The following is a 16,577-nucleotide window of genomic DNA, read 5'->3' as shown; positions in this document are numbered from 1 at the left end:
GTCGATTTTTTATAACCTGTGTGTGTGCTGTTATTTCAAACATGATAAGTGATACAAATAACTACGGCTATTACGTTGTACCTACTTGTAATTTATAGAACTATTCCAACAACGTTTAGAAAACAGAAATAGGGCGCACCTTGCGCGTCAAGATTGGCAATTAAAAAGTCGTTGTGAAAAAAAACAAGAACTTGAAAGCAAAAGAAGCATAACAAGTTTTGTGTTCACGTGGACGGTTTCATCCGGTGTGGAGGAGCGAGGAGTACCCCTGAGGAGCGGTGAGGGTCAAAATAGAAGTCGTGGTGCGCAGGCGCGCAGCGGGCGGCGGCGGCGGAGGGCGGCCGCCGGGCAGTAGCGGCGTAACCTGCCGCCAAGCGCCCGAGCGCCGCACCACGTCCGCGACGCGATCGATACCTCCCAACTTGCCCAATACTAAACAAAACCCTTTACGTAACTAAACTTAACCTTCAAAAAACTACCCGCAGCGGGACGTCCCCAAGGTACCACCATTCGCGACCCAGCGCATGTCAACACCATTAACATGGCCACCATTGAAAACACATGATCGCTGCCACAGTAAACCATCGAGCTATTCCTGGCGACGCCACGTTTCACCGTTTGTGCTTTGTATGTATTTTGTGTTTTTGGCACGCTATTACCTACGTAAACCGTTTGCCGTTTCTCAATCGATAAATATTAAACTGTATACTCCGATTCCCGGGTTTTTGTGTCGTGTGCCTATTGGACACTCAATAGATTATGAGTTTGACGTTGATAAATGGGTTTTTTGTGAAACGGTGGTTGGATTTTACTCTAGCCTAGGTCTGGCGTGAGATGATCGGGGGTTATAAAAACATTCGGCAAGGTTGGGTGCAAAAACTGCCATTACATAACGGCTATCCTGTTGTGACGTAAGTGTTAGAGCTCATTTTCGGGGAGCAAACGGCGATGTGAGACTGGGATGCCTCGAGGTACCTAATGAATATGCCAGATTATGCGGATTTAGGGAAAATAAACGAAGCGTTTGTAATGTTTATGTACAAACGTTAATAGCAAGAACTCTATTGCTTATGTATAATTGTTTTTTTGTTTATAAACTAATATTAATAAAACAAAAAGGATTTAATAGTCCGTTAATTTCATTTAGAGAAGAAAAACGCGTAACGAAATTGCTTCAAGCTCTAATTTTCTGACACATACAGCGCAGTCGTTAGGAGAAAATTCATCGTTAGCTGTTTAATGATCGGACAATTTAGATATTCCCGTCATTACTTTACATGTTTTCAATTATTCAAGTTATTACTTAATTTAAAATTATTGGTAATTATAATGTAAGTAGCCTAATTATACTTTTGGAGATGAAATATCAAAGGAAAACGAAGTAAGCTCATTAATAGATGTTTTTAGAATATTCAAGGAAAATTATTGGTCTCAGGTTTAAAAGATATTTGGTATTTATCGGTGCTTATACCTGTTACATTTGGTAATTAGTAAAGAAACAAATTTTGCATAAAATATAGGCTGGATCGAAGTTTCTATTTAATTTCTTTGTGCTTCAAAAGACACGTAGGCGCATTGACCACGAGTTGACGATGTGCCAACGAATATTTGCAATCATGGCGAGTTAAGTACGAAAAGAGCTTTTAGATTCAAGGTCTTCTTCTTATCGTGTGGGTTGTGCCTCATAAACCCTGGTGTCAGGGTTACTATTCAGCCGCCAAATAACCCTGACACCAGGGTTGATGAGGCTGGTACTCCACCTCACAACCCACACGATTGAAGAAGATTTAATAAATAAATAAAATAAAGTGTGAGATTATATACGTAGGTATATTATGGAAAATTGTTGAAATACGTAACAACTTTGATATTATTTTAAGTTTACGCGGTTATTATCATAATTAAAGCACCAACAGTGAAATATCGGGAGTCTCATATCCCCATTTAAACGCGGTAAGAACCCGTTATCATGTGCTTTAACTTTGATATTATCGATACAAGTCATTATTATCGAACAATGTATACTATGATTGACAGTAATAATGTATCCATACGCTGTTCAGTTCTGAACCCCAGTGCCCTTTATATATACAACGAGGGTTCTTCACGCCATGACCCAAATCAGATGTAATAATAAAACTCAGAGCAGGAAAATCCTGATGAACAAAGAACGGAGATTAGGCCCTTATATTCCAATATAATATTAATTGTTGTACTTCTGCAGGAATATGGGCCTTTATTGATATTTATTAAAATAACCACCATAAGGTTCACCATAACGGGGGGGAGGGGGTTACCATAAGGTTTGTCATATCCAGCTTACGACATCGTATCAACAGTGGCTGCAAGTTGTCTTTGATGACTTGTGGCTCTGCCCACCCCATTAGGGATTACGGGCGTGAGTTTATGTATGTATTGAAGTAAACTGAGTGGGCTATTAGTTATCGCTGTGGCTTCCTTTCCAATCAGAAACTACTCATGTAGTTTTTAACAGGCACTTACATTTTAGACTTTTCAACAATCATTAAAGCCTGGTTCTTCTCAACAAGGCCATCAAAGTAGGATGTTTTACGGCAACATAATTCAGACCGATCGTAAAGAGTAGGTATACTGCTCTGCGGTTTAAACACTCGAAGGGCCCAAGCGCATGGTACCACGATTAAGATTAGTGACGCGACGAATTTTATGTCAAACCTCTCTCCATAAAAGTATAAGCTATAGTGTAAAATTTGGTACTTACTTATATTTATTTATTGTTTTGATTTTGATAAGTTAGTTAAGACCTACTTATCTATAATTTTCTGTAGAGTTCTGAAAGGGAGACCAAAACAATTATCTATGAAAAAACAAAAATAAAGATTACTATCATTTTTGTTTTAACTACTTTGTACAGTCTATTTAGATAAATTAAAATAACTAAGTATGAGTATTACATAATTTAGGGGTTATCTACAGTATAGGGGTTATGGTAGATAAATTATATAATTATGGTTAGATAAATAAGTACCAGAACTCATATAATATAGACAGGAATAAATGTTTTCATTATTATTATTTGTAAGTCATTTCCATATCTCGGGACTATGGAGTCCCGGATTTTTGGGAGGCATGCGTAGTGCCGAAGCCAACACGTAGAGGCCCCTTAAGACTATTTAATCTAATAGTGGTGTGACACCAACATGCGATTATTATAATTATAGATGTAAAACTAAGCCACTGCAATAAAATACTGAGTAGGTATGATGAAACTGAGTTTATTTAAAACAGTCTGTTGTAGTTGTTAACTGCAATTTTAGAGAGTTCAGAAATTCAGAACTATTCAGATATTTCCTTCAAGAGTTTTACTAAGTATGTAAAGGCGGGGTCGTTTGTTCTCTAGAGATTCATCTCTCATCGACATACCTACATTACCTACCTAAATTAATCTTCTAAATAAATAAATATTGTAATATTGCGATTTCGCCTGAATGAATATCGTAACAGGAAGGAGACACACACGACAGGTTGTAGTAGGTACGTTATGTAACCTAACCTGTACAGGCCGTCATCACCAGCCCATTAACGTCCCCACTGCTGGGGCACGGGCCTTCCCTATGGATGGATAGGGAGATCGGGCCTTACCATCACGCGGGCCCAGTGCGGATTGATGGTTATTAACTACTGCTAATGCAGCCGGGACCAACGGCTTAACGTGCCTTCCGAAGCACGGAGGAGCTCGAGATGAAAACTTTTTTTTTGTACAGGCCAAATTAAAGCAATTCATCTACAAAAGCAATGTTGCTATTTGACAGTTGTTTATATTGCGCACTTACAATATGCGCAAATATCAAATTGCAATATTGCTTTTTTAGATGAATTGCTTCGATGTGGCCCTTTTAGCTAGGGCTAGTTTTCCATTGGCGCGTTAGGTTAGACAGGCAGTCGCTTCTGTATAAAACCGGACCTGTCAAATCTTCAGGTTAGGTAAGCGGAACCTGTGAAAAACGAGATAATGCAAGGGAGATGATGAATTTTGGGTACTTATATAATATGAGCAATTGAGCCTGTTACATTATTCCGTCCCGCAGCGGAGCAACGTGGTGGAGTATGCTCCATACCCCCTCCGGTTGATTGCCTAGCAGTGGGACGTATATAGTAGTTTTAGGCGGATAAGACGTTCGTTATGTAAAATTGACGATTCAAAGTGTAACTATGTTACCTACTGAATAAAGATATTTTTGAATTTGAATTTTTGATAGGCTGTTTATGTATGTTATGTACATTGTTCCGTTGGCGATCTATAGGCCTTTATTATTACTACAGTCACAAACGGATATTAAAAGTGGGAGGCCACAATACTGGCTTAGTTTGCCCTCGGAATACGGAACCCATACGAGGAAATATGCCCAAAAACGAACGACGCATCAAACACAACCAGTAGGGCTAAAGCGCGATAATAATTTGTAACTGTAATTTTATTGGTTCTGACGATATAATTATGTCGTTTTGTCGATTGGTGATAATATGTAAAACCCAAATAAGTCATGTCGTTCTGTTAAAATACGAACAAAATCATGTGGCACGCATGTTAGGGAAAAATCAAAATTGATCGAATCGTACGATAATTTTGATTGCGCATGTTAGCCCTTATGATGTAGTAGGTATAACATGAAATAGCAATTATCAGGCTTCACAATTCCTGTAACACTTTGGAAGTTTATAAAGGCGACGGAAAAAGAAGCCTGTTCGAAAGTTTACAAACATTTATAATTAGGCTTTTGTAAAAGTTATTTGATTCAGCACAGGTATATACCTGTCAGGTTTCTCGAACAGCACTTCTTTTTGTAACTTGAAATCCCTGTAAAAGCCGTAAAGGCCCCTGTTTCGTTAATTTCAATTTTTACATTTTTCCCCTCACCTTATGGTTTTCTGAAAGAAATCGCTTTAAGCGATAAGGCCGCCATTTGCCGCGTACTTAGTTAAGAGTCTTTTTGTGATTATTTCTTTTTGTTTTGGTGCAATAAAGTACATTTGTTTTGTATTGTATTGTACGTTTATTCCACTTACCCTGGTGGGAAATAGGTCTTAAGAATAGAATACCCATACTTAGTCCTGGTACCCGTCTTGGTACTTTGTTACGAAACAAAGACTGGATGAGAGTTATAAAAAGAACGAAACGTTGTACATCCGCTTCCGGTGGCCGCCCGTGAATGCCTCGTTCGTATCCAACATTGTACAATTTTCTCATCCCACCAACAATGTTTCCTTAATTTAAATATCCCGATGAGAAAGAGACGCTCTCTTTGCGAGTTATGATTTTTATATTTCGTTTTGTAAAAAAAATACTTATTTTTTAAAAAGAGAATAATGGCGACAAGGGCTCTTGAAAATGAACGTTTTGTATTTTTAAATTAGGAAACTTACAGTTCAAAAGTCCTATTTTGTATAATTTAATTTTAGAATTCAAATTTAGAAATTGAAAATTTGAGGAAGAACGGCAAAACATTATTAATGTTTTAACGCATTTCGTGTTAATGTGTGTTTTGGGACGTAGGAGCCAACAGTGGCGGCTCTTCTAACTAATATAACAATATTAGGGTGTTTCAGGCATTTGTTATGCTAAATATTTGAAACACAACATACTCGAGGTCTAAAAGACTACATTTATTCATAGATTACGAGTATTCTGTCAGCACAAGTAGGAAATGTGTTTCTATATTGTTTCTCCTACCTTAGGGGAATAAAACACGCATTTTATTTTAGAATATTCCGCTTGAAACATTGCCTGAAACATAATAGACGGTTTTCCCGCAAACGCTTCGATTTTACAATTTATACCTTATACGAGCAACGGCGGATTCGGTAAATGGAAACATAGTACCGATTACTGCGGTCGATGATTCAACTCATGATTCTGAGTTATATCGAGTGGAATTTTTCGTCGCAAAAGTATGGAACTGAAAATAATTTTAAAAAACACTGACATTTTCATGAGTTTTGCGATGGAAAATTCCACTTGATATTAACTCTGAATCGTCCCCTCATTTCGTACGGTCTTCTAACATCCTTTATTCGAATGGTCTCATGTAGAAACGGATCTAGAATTAAACAGGATGTTTTATGGTAATAGAATACGGTATTTTTCTTTATTATCATCTTAACTACGTTGTAGAGCGGACCAAGGGACCTAACGTGACCAATTATAATTATATAGGCGTTGTAGACTAATAATATCTTCATCATCTCCCTATCATTATCCCGTTTCTCACAGGGTCCGCTTACCTAACCTGATTTTAGTCTTTTACCAAGCACATCAGCATCGCGAATGACAATGGTGCTAATTCCTGTAAATACCAACTATTTTTATTTTAAGTTATATCTGTCATTTTCTTATCCGCCGAAAAGGAAAGGGACGGGTAATCGACAAGCATAAAATTTATGGAACACACGTCAATTTTAAGCACAAATCTAAACCAACCGTCTAAAAATTTTACATCCGTCAATAACCCGACACAGTTATGTCAAACGGATTGCATACCAGCGACGTACCTTCTGATTCGCCCGGGTTATTCATTCATTTACTCATTCTTCCTAAAATTAAGAGCTGTGAATCATCCGTCCCTTTCCTTTTCGACGGATATGAAAATGACGGATATAACTTAAAATAAAATTAGGCGAGCCTTCGATTAGACCAACGTGTCAGGTGGTAAGCTGTATCGACGTCTATAATGGTCGAGCCAACTGTGTTAGTGAAAACTGCACTAAGATAAATTAATAATCAATTGGTGCAAGTTCGGTATCGGGATTCGAACCAGAGTTATCAATCGTTTCATACACGGGCTCCAGTTCAGAGTAGATCGTAAGAGTACTAAACCTTTTCTAAGGACATCTTGGTCAATATACGTCCTTCTAAAACTTCATCTGCCAGCCCTATCAACTATTCTTTGTCCACCCCTGTTCCCAGTTTAGCTGGGGTCGAGTCTCCTTACACGTCTGCGCCAGAGAGCTCTGTTCTGGCTTGTCTCTGTACTCAGATTTTCCAATAGAATCTCTTTCTGCATATTTGACCACCAGGTAGAAGGCGGTCGGCGTCTTCCACGCGGTCGATCAGGTATGTTTAAGGCCTTCTTGACGGAGTGGTCGTCTTCGCGTCTCAGGATATGGCCGTACCATCACAACCGGCTTTCTTTCACCTTTTCCACAATCGATGCAACCCTAAACGAACCCCTGACATATTCGTTTCGCACTCTATCCAGTCGAGCCAGCCCTATAAACAAACAAAAAAAAAATTTAAGTACCTTCGTCATTTTATGTCTGATGAGTTTTGAAGTGAATGTGCAAATACACTGAAGGTTCAAATACATGCCATTTCATATGCATCGCTTTATTTTTACAAGGGAATGAAATTGAAGTCCAGTATCCTCTTTGTGTTGACTTAATTGGATTTCGATTTGCGTTTTGTATTAAACCGACAGAGTATAGAAATCTGATTGTTGGACTATATTTCAAAGTGTCCTATAGCACTTTTTAAATTGCTTTTTTTATTTTTGTGCGTTCGATGTTGATCTACTCGTATTGGTTCATTTTATTTGTCTTTGGAACTTAATAACGTTTAAATGATTTTCCAGTTGGGAAAAGAACATGGGGAAATTGTATTTATACCAAATTGGTACACATACATTACATACATACTCACGCCGCGGGCTAAGCAGAGACAATTGAAATCAGAAATCATTTATTCGCTTGTTTTTTTCGAATTTCATTTGTTTCGACATTGATAGTTTAAATCTGTAGTTTTAGTGAAATCGGTAAAACTATTGTACTTATATTTCTAATATAAATATTATTGGGCACGATTTTTGTAGTCAGCTGATCAATAAATTATCGCTGTTTATGCAGTGTATCTTTTAATAAACAACCCAATGTTACGAGTACATCAATTAATTTTCAATAATAAAATTTACGTCCTTGGAATGTTGGAGATACTTACCAATTTAATGGTAACACTTATGGGCTAGCAATGGCGGCTTGTCATAGGATTGAGCATAGCGTTTTCTTCTTATACCATGATTCGGCGTACAAATCTAATAACAACCTGTCGGTGAAAAGGGAAAAAGAATCCGACTGTAGTGAAGTAAAGTGCCGTTCGACCTATCGGACGAACGGAAAATGCTTACTTAATTTATTCAGATATTTTCTAGTTTCTTACGCCCTTTTCTTTAGTGAATAAGCAAGTTTATTGCATTTTTTATCTTCACTCCATTTTCTTTCATACTTTACAAATTGAAAGGATGGATTTGATGTCTACGTATTTTCGCTCTCTCTCTCTTTCTCTCTCTCTATTTAAGAGCTGCGCTTTTGTCGGTGGAGTAACCGCCATTCCTCTCTTCTTCCCGCCAAAACCTTCACCTCCCGATACGACACCACCTGCACCTTCTCTTTTATTTGTTTCATAAATGGTATCCTAGGTCTACCCCTTCCTCTCTTCCCTTCAATGTTTCCTTCTAGAGGTTATAAATGAATCGTGTCGTATCAGGTGGCCAATCATATTTCCTCTCCGGTTCTCTATAGTCTTCAATATGGTTCTCTTTTCGCTCTATAGCATACATATTATAATAGGTACCTATATTTTATAAGTACAATAATAGAGGTATATGCAGTGCTTAATATTTTATTGGCATAATTAGTTAGTTTCCTTTTTGACGTGACTTATTGTAGATTTGCCGCCGATGGCATTAGCTACTTGGCCGGACAAATGGGGAGCGCTGAGGGTAGTTTCCTAAGTCAAAGATAACTTATAAAATTCTGATTACTAAATAAAGACAGATCTAAAGGTGATCAAAACATTTTCCTTTTTCTATTTAACTTATTTATGAATTTTAATAAATAAAAAGTAGTAATAATAAGTGCGACATTTTGTCACGTCATCTATGACGTCATAGGTTGTTATTTTTCATACAAATTCCGTAGTAATTTCGTGTTTTGACGTTTAATAAAAAGTAACTGATTTGACTAGTTTTTTTTTCTTGAATGGCTTCGCCTTCGCATTTAGCCAATCACCAAAGTTAGGGAAACATGGATATAAAATTAACGGAAAGGACACGGAAAAGGATTAGTTTGGGATAATATAATAATAAATAAACTTAGTGGGTATTTACAATTTTATATTATTATTTTTAATAAAATGGGCTAATAATACATAGTTATTATATTCATTACTATACAGTAAACGGTAACTATCCTATTCTAATAGTTCGGTAAGTACTGACAGGTGATTGATATGACACTTATTCCCACAATTTGTTAGGTAGGTAAGCACCTCTCTAAGTTTGTTCGTGCCAGAATATTCCTGAAAACTTATTGGTAGAAAAGTAATTTCAAATCAGTATGGCTGGTTAAGTAAATAGCGTTTGAATTACGCCCAAAGCGAGACTCGTCGACATGGATTGATTATAAATTGGACAATCTCCATAATGCTTTAAACGGCTAATAGAGTCTAATCAAACGGTCATTTCGGCAATTTAATTTGCATTATAGTAACTAGTGTCCTATTCACCCTAAACAATGAGTATCGTTATCGGTACAACCTTTATAATTAAATAAGTTAGATTAGACAAGCCACAAGAGCGAATTGAAATATGTACTGACAAACATTATTCGTCCCTTTGTATGTATATTTGTCTATAAACATTTTGAGTAAATTGTATATAAGTACTTCAGATGTTTGTAACTATAAAATAGAAATAAAACGCATTTCTTGACTGAGAAATTATCCGGAGTCAGTTACATTAAATAAAATTATTTTTCTGTTTTTTAGGAATATTTTTTGATTATTATTTTTATATTTAAAATGGATACTCCTGGCGAATAAAATTTTATCTGTGGATATTTCCGAACAAAGATATAAAGAGAGAGATAATGTCGTAAAAATACCTAACTACCGTTATCTTTTTCGGATAAGTATATAAAAAGTATGTTTATTTCACAAAACTTTATCGCACTGCAATGTTGGGGTCCACTAGCTTCCTTTCCTACACTATTAACACATCTCAAAAGTGTTCTTCATCAAATACAAGGCGCGAATACGCTCAAAATTCACTAATATATTTGTTATAAAAAATAAATAAAATAAAATAAGCCTTTATTGCTGTTACTTATGTTACTTACATTGTACATCTAATTGCCAATACTTTATAAAATAAACTAAATCTGTTGTTTAATTAACTGTATCGGCGAACGGTTGATGATTTGCGACAGCTTGTCTTTCGACAAAGGCCTCCTCTAAAGATTTCCATCTGGTTCTATCCCGTGCTATTCGGGTCCATAATGGTCCCGCCACTTTTTTGATATCGTCTTCCCGCCTTGTCATCTGTGTACCTCTACTTCTTTTAGCATTTCTTGGGTACCATTCTGTTATTAATTTGGTCCATTTCTCTTTCTCTTCTCTCATTATGTGTCCTGTCCATCTCCATTTCAGTTTTTTAGAAACTGTTAACGAATTTTTAAATTTTGTTTTTCTTTTTATTTCGTCTATTTTAAATCTATCTGTTCTCTTAACCCCGACAACACTTCTTTCTATACCATATTTGTTATAAGGAGGCATTAAAATTGTTTTTGCTAAGTGTCTAGACAAAACTGATAAGATATTAAAATAGTAAGTAAATAAAGACTATGTTTGCAAGACAAGCTTTCCTTTGGACGGAATTTATTAGTCGGCAGTATGAGTGGGGAGCACTGAAGCCTTTCATTGGTTCTAAAATTACCACAAAATATAGATAGGGTGAGTGCTTTGCTAAGATGAAAGGAGAAGTAAAAATGCTACTTGAACGCGTACGCATAACATAGCATAAAATCTCCTTTTCAATTCGATACAAACTTAAATACATAGATATACATACATTCCCGTCACGATTTGTTCGTTACAATCGTTAGAAACACCTAAATAAAATTGGTTGATGAGGTTGGTAATTCACCTCACAACCCACACGATAGAAGAAGAATAAAATAACATTCTAATAAGTACGTGTTCGCGAGGGGGGAGTCAGTGGGGGGTGAAATATATTTCGTGCGGAATGACCCTGGCGCTCAAATTCTTATTGATAAGCTCACGACTATGTCCCAATTGGGGTTAGTCAGAGGAACATCCATCACAAGATGAACTAAGTACCCACAACTCACCCAGCTTTCTGTTATACCATCCTTAGGTGGTAAGCCGTATCGCCGTCTATAATTGTCGAGGCAACTGTGTTAGTGAAAACTGCACTTAAAATCTTATTACCCAATAAGGACCTGGACTAGACCTCAGAAAGACCCTGTCCTTCTAAAAAAATACTAGGGAAAAAGCCATAAAATGAATCATCCATAGTCTCTGCTCTAAGTCAGAGTGAATAAAAAATAAAGTACGATCCGCTGTTTATCTGCCGGGACATGTCGTAGAAACCGACATATTTGATTGTGATCTCTCTGTGATCTCTCTAAGGGTTCCCTCAATCAGCGCTTATCGCTATCGACCCACTAGCGATTAATTCTTTCAAATACTTTTCCTCTCAAACGACGCCCTGAGCCTAGGTTTGCGCCTAACTGGGCACCCTTCAGGCCTGTCCTAAACGTTGTACCGTGTGAGAGCCTTCAGCGCTCCCCATTTGTTCGGCCAAGAAGTTATTATTATAATTATTTTATTTCGTGTAATTTCATTTTTATTAATAATATTAATTTTATTTGATTTTATATATAATTTAATTTTAATTTATCTAATTTATCTAATCTAATCTGATGTACTTATACTTATAATTATGGATATTAATCTGAAATAAATAATTTGAATTTGAATTTGAAATAATGTCATCTGTGGCAAATCTACAATAAGTCACGTCAAAAAACAAAAAGAAACAATCTCTAAGGGAGATTGATTGTACTCCTATCGACGTATGGTTCATTATTGTATAAATCTTAGCACTTGGTATAAAAGTGGCTGGAAGTCATCTTGCGGTCACCATATTAGTATGTAAATTTGCGTTCGACCGCAATGTCACCTAACTGTGACCTCTTGAGAGTCTTACAAGGCCCACTGTGTGTTTTAATATCAGATATGTTTGACTGTAGCTGTATACCCTCGACAGGCTGATCAGATCACCTGATTGTCCAGAAGTAAGACGATCCGTGCTTCGGAAGGCACGTTAAGTCGTTGGTCCCGGTTACTACTTACTGATGTAAGTACGTAGTCGTTACTTGAGTCACGTCAGGGGCCTTTGGCGGCTCAATAATAATCCTGACAGCAGGGTTGATGAGGTTGGTCGTCCACCTCACAACTCGCACGGTAGAAGAAGACACTGGACAGTCTATACTAAAATCTCATTCTTACCGTGTGCTGCCTAGCGCATAAGAGCGAGCGAGACACATAATGACGCTCGCTCTCCCCCTTACTCCTAAGCGGCTTACGGCCCATTTAAGACCAAAGTAAGACCCAGAGGGGGTGAGACACCGTACCGAATACTGAGGGGGATGATGTAGCTCATGATTCTGAATTAATCACAAAATTCTTGATTTTTTTTTTATTTTATACTTATGCGATGGAAAATTTCACTGGACAATAACTTAGAATCATGAGGCGAATCTCAGTATTTATTACGATATCACTTACACCATGTACAAGTACGTACAGACAGCCATACGTACGGGTACGGTCACGAGTACTAATATGTATACACTTTGAAACCATATAACATTAACTTTTTTGACAAATTAAACCGTAAGTCTCATTAAATGTCAAATAACGTAGTGCGAATCTCAGTATTTATTACGATATCACTTACACCATGTACAAGTACGTACAGACAGCCATACGTACGGGTACGGTCACGAGTACTAATATGTATACACTTTGAAACCATATAACATTAACTTTTTTGACAAATTAAACCGTAAGTCTCATTAAATGTCAAATAACGTAGTGCGACAGGGTTCTAAAGTGAGTACATGATATTGCATGTATTGGAATTTCTTGACAGAAAAGTCATGAAAATTATAGTGTTTTTTAAATGATTTTCAGTTCCATACTTTTGCGATGGAAAGTTCCACTTGGTATCAAATCAGATTCATGGTCTAAATCATCCCTTAAAGTTTTCGTTATGATGTTGCCAATATGTATGACTGTAGATTCCTTATTCTATGACTGTAGTGTCCGTGAATTCGAACCAAAACTTTTTGCCCTTGACTACCTACGTATGGAACCTTAATAGGTAGTCATAGATATTGTAAAAAAAAACATGTCAATCATGGAATATGTGGGTAGGGGCGTCGTTTTGTTTGTAACCCTACAAGCCCTAGGATTATCGATTGATTTGAACAAATTGTATCGTGATTGCTACAACAGTCATTATCGTAGGTGTTACCTTGAACTGTGTTACTGTGTTGTTTGCCTGACGATAATGTCACTATATTAAACGAGTACATGCTCATTACACATAAGTAGCCTATATACGTGTTCCACTGCTGGGCACAGGCCTCCCCTTAATCAACCGGAGGGGGTATGGAGCATACTCCACCACGCTGCTCCGCTGCGGGTTGGTGGAGGTATTTTTACGGCTAATAGCCGGGACCCACGGCTTAACGTGCCCTCCGAAGCACGGAACTTATTTTTTCAGACAATCAGGTGATTCAAACCTGTAAAGTCCTTACCAAACAAAGGACAGTCTCACAAAGTGATTTCGACAATGTCCCCATCGGGAATCGAACCCGGACCTCCAGATCGTGAGCCTAACGCTCTAACCACTAGACCACGGAGGCTGTTCATTAATATTATATAAAATTTAATATTTATCCAATATTTAATATTAATGAGTATATTTTCAAGGTTGAATTTCCATAATTTGATATTTTTAAAGGTGTCAGTCAATTCAAATTGAAAATAGAATTAGAATCTATATCGCAGAACAGATAAGGTAAATTATCGGTTGCCATACGCGCCGAATTCTTTTAATGACGTCATCAGTAGTCTTGAAAACGTTCATATTGGCACCATGCATTTACGACGCGGAACAATTTTGATCTGAATTCAGCTCACAACCGCTTGTGACTGCTATAGTTATTTTCTACAGATTCGTGGAAGTAGAATAGTATACATTTTCCAAACATCACAGTAAGTCTAGCTAAATATACGTAAATCCCATTTGGCTAGACGTTCAATATTGTAAGTACTCAATACGTTGCACGCTGCATACTGAACATTGCAATAACTCAGAATATTTGCTATTGCATTCCGGTGCGCACAGTGGGTGTATTTTATAAATATTTATATTAAAAGCAGTCCATTTGTGTCATCACTGCTTTTTAACATCCACATATTTTTTATACAACTCAATTATTATATCAGGGTACTCAGGGGGCTGCTTATTTTGGATCAAGGGGAGTATAAATTTCACAAAACCTTTTCTTTTTTTTTTTAACGTTGGAAAATGCATTACGCATACCACGCCGCCCGGGGGGGCCGCGGGGGGACGTGGTTATGTGGGACTCCCCGGGTGTCGCCACCCGGTATACCCACTAAAACGCAATGGTGTTCCTCCTTGCCGCCCTGTGGCGGGGATACGGGAACGCAATTGCACACAACCGCGTCCCCGCCGGCGGATGCCCTTTGGGGCCCAGCGCCCATGGGTGCGCGTCAAGCGCCTCCCCCTCCGCCGAGGGCTGCCCGGAACACTTGGGGAGCCCTACTACAGCACGAGACCTATGTTGTGGACGGCGGTCCCCCGACCACCGTCCACAGGTCCCCGTCAAGGCGGCGCTTGGTCGATTTCGACCAAGTACGCCAATTTCACAAAACCTTCCACAACCTTACACAACCCTCTCCCCCCATCCCCCCCACATATCCTCCAAACATTTTAACGAAATACCAACACAAACTTATAAATTAATTACTTAATAATAAGCTCACGAATGAACTTCCCTAGTTTCGAAGGTAGGAAATCATTTATGTATAACTTCAACTTACATTATTTTGCGTAACTTGTTGAATATGTTTTGGTAAATAAATATATTTTAAGCCGTTGTTCCCGGCAGTTAGCTTAGCAGTAAAAAAACATCCACTAACCCCCGGTGGAGCAGCGTGGTGGAATATGGTCGATACTCCTCCGGGTGATTGAGGGGAGGTCTGTGCCGAGCAGTGGACATAATAGGCTGTTTATGTTTTTATATAATAATATGTTACCATGCGTAGAAGAATGTCTTAGACAAGAATAGAACAACTGAAAACGAATTATTTTCTATTGAGTTTCAGTACGCTCGTTTGCTGTTATGACTATAAAGTCAGACCGCGTATTTCAGTGAATATATTTAGTTCTGCCCTTGTGTTGTCATCTGGTTTCTGATAGTGGTGGGAATTTTTGCAACTATTCCGTACTAGCTTTGGTATTCAGGTGTCGGTTTTCAATACTTATACTCGACCTTTAGCGCTTATTTTCGGACCAAAGAATTTTAAAGATAATTTATTTGCTTAGACATGAGTAATATAAATACAGATGACAGTATCCACAGTAAACGTTCTTCATGTTTGCCTTGCGGCGCACAAAATTTTAAGTAGGTACGTAGTACATTGTCTATATAAATACATGCATCATGAAAAATACGACAATAGTAGGTATATGGAAACAAGTTATGAGCAATAATTGCAGAATTAAATCAATGAATTTTTAAATGACAATTTGGAACATCAGTTGCATTAAAATTTATCATTCAAAAACTAATTTATCGTATAATAACATCTTTTAGTTAACAGCTCATTCGGCTTTCTTCTAAATAGACTTAAGTTATGGGACTCTATTTCTCAGCGGGTCGTGATAGTAGGTAATAATTAAACAATACGTGAATACCCAAAATATAATGAAAAAAATTGTAACACAAGGAAGCACCGACAGAATGACTACAGAAGACAAACGTGTTAAAATTAAAACCAAAATTTTGGAAAACAAAATTGTCATTCCATGACAAGCTAGGGATCAGCCAGCCGCTGCCCAACTAAGGAGTCCGCGACATCGTGTTTCGTGACATGGGCCATGGTATAAAAAGACCAGGTACTTAAGCTCAAAACTGACAGCTAACATTTCAAGGTTAGCCCAGCTGACGTCATCCCACCCTGCGTTGCTATTTCGTAAAAACAAACTACCCACGACCAATGTTTTTAATTTACTTTGCAAGGAAATTTTGAACTTTTAGTAAATTTAGATCAGGCTTCTTTTCACTACACAATTTACTTAGTTATCTTCTTTTCAATCAAATGTGGTGATAATTATTGAGTATACTTACGTTTATCACTGGTAGCCATGTCAGGGCCTTTATAACCCTGACACCGGGGTTGATGGGGCTGGTATTCCACCTCACAACCCACACGATAAGAAGAAGACTGGTAACAATTGCTAGATAAAACGCAGTGTGTACCTATTACGACACATCTCGTCACTAGCCGATCGAATATTTATGATTTGTTGATGGATCCCTTCCAAAAACCCCGTGGGGGCCACTATTGCCACATCGCAATGCGTCGTAAACCATCGTAAACAAAACGTAGTTACTAGGTTACTACATACCTACACGTAGTTTCAAAA

General features: G+C 37.6%; 1 protein-coding gene across 7 annotated transcripts in view; it reads left to right on the top strand.

Moving 5' to 3' along the window:
* The first annotated feature begins 338 nt into the window (after positions 1-338).
* Positions 339-16,577, top strand: part of LOC126372441 (sodium/hydrogen exchanger 3) — an 88,715-nt gene continuing 72,476 nt past the window's right edge. For 4 of the 7 annotated variants that reach the window (XM_050018201.1, XM_050018204.1, XM_050018198.1 and 1 more), the window contains exon 1: positions 339-500. The gene's annotated coding sequence lies outside the window, so the exon portion shown is untranslated. Of the gene's footprint in view, positions 628-16,577 lie in introns of all 7 variants that reach the window. The other 3 variants (XM_050018203.1, XM_050018199.1, XM_050018202.1) reach the window with 1 other exon arrangement.

Source organism: Pectinophora gossypiella, chromosome 14 (assembly GCF_024362695.1).
Source record: "Pectinophora gossypiella chromosome 14, ilPecGoss1.1, whole genome shotgun sequence".
Taxonomy (NCBI): domain Eukaryota; kingdom Metazoa; phylum Arthropoda; class Insecta; order Lepidoptera; family Gelechiidae; genus Pectinophora; species Pectinophora gossypiella.
This window is presented reverse-complemented; position numbering and strand designations above follow the sequence as displayed.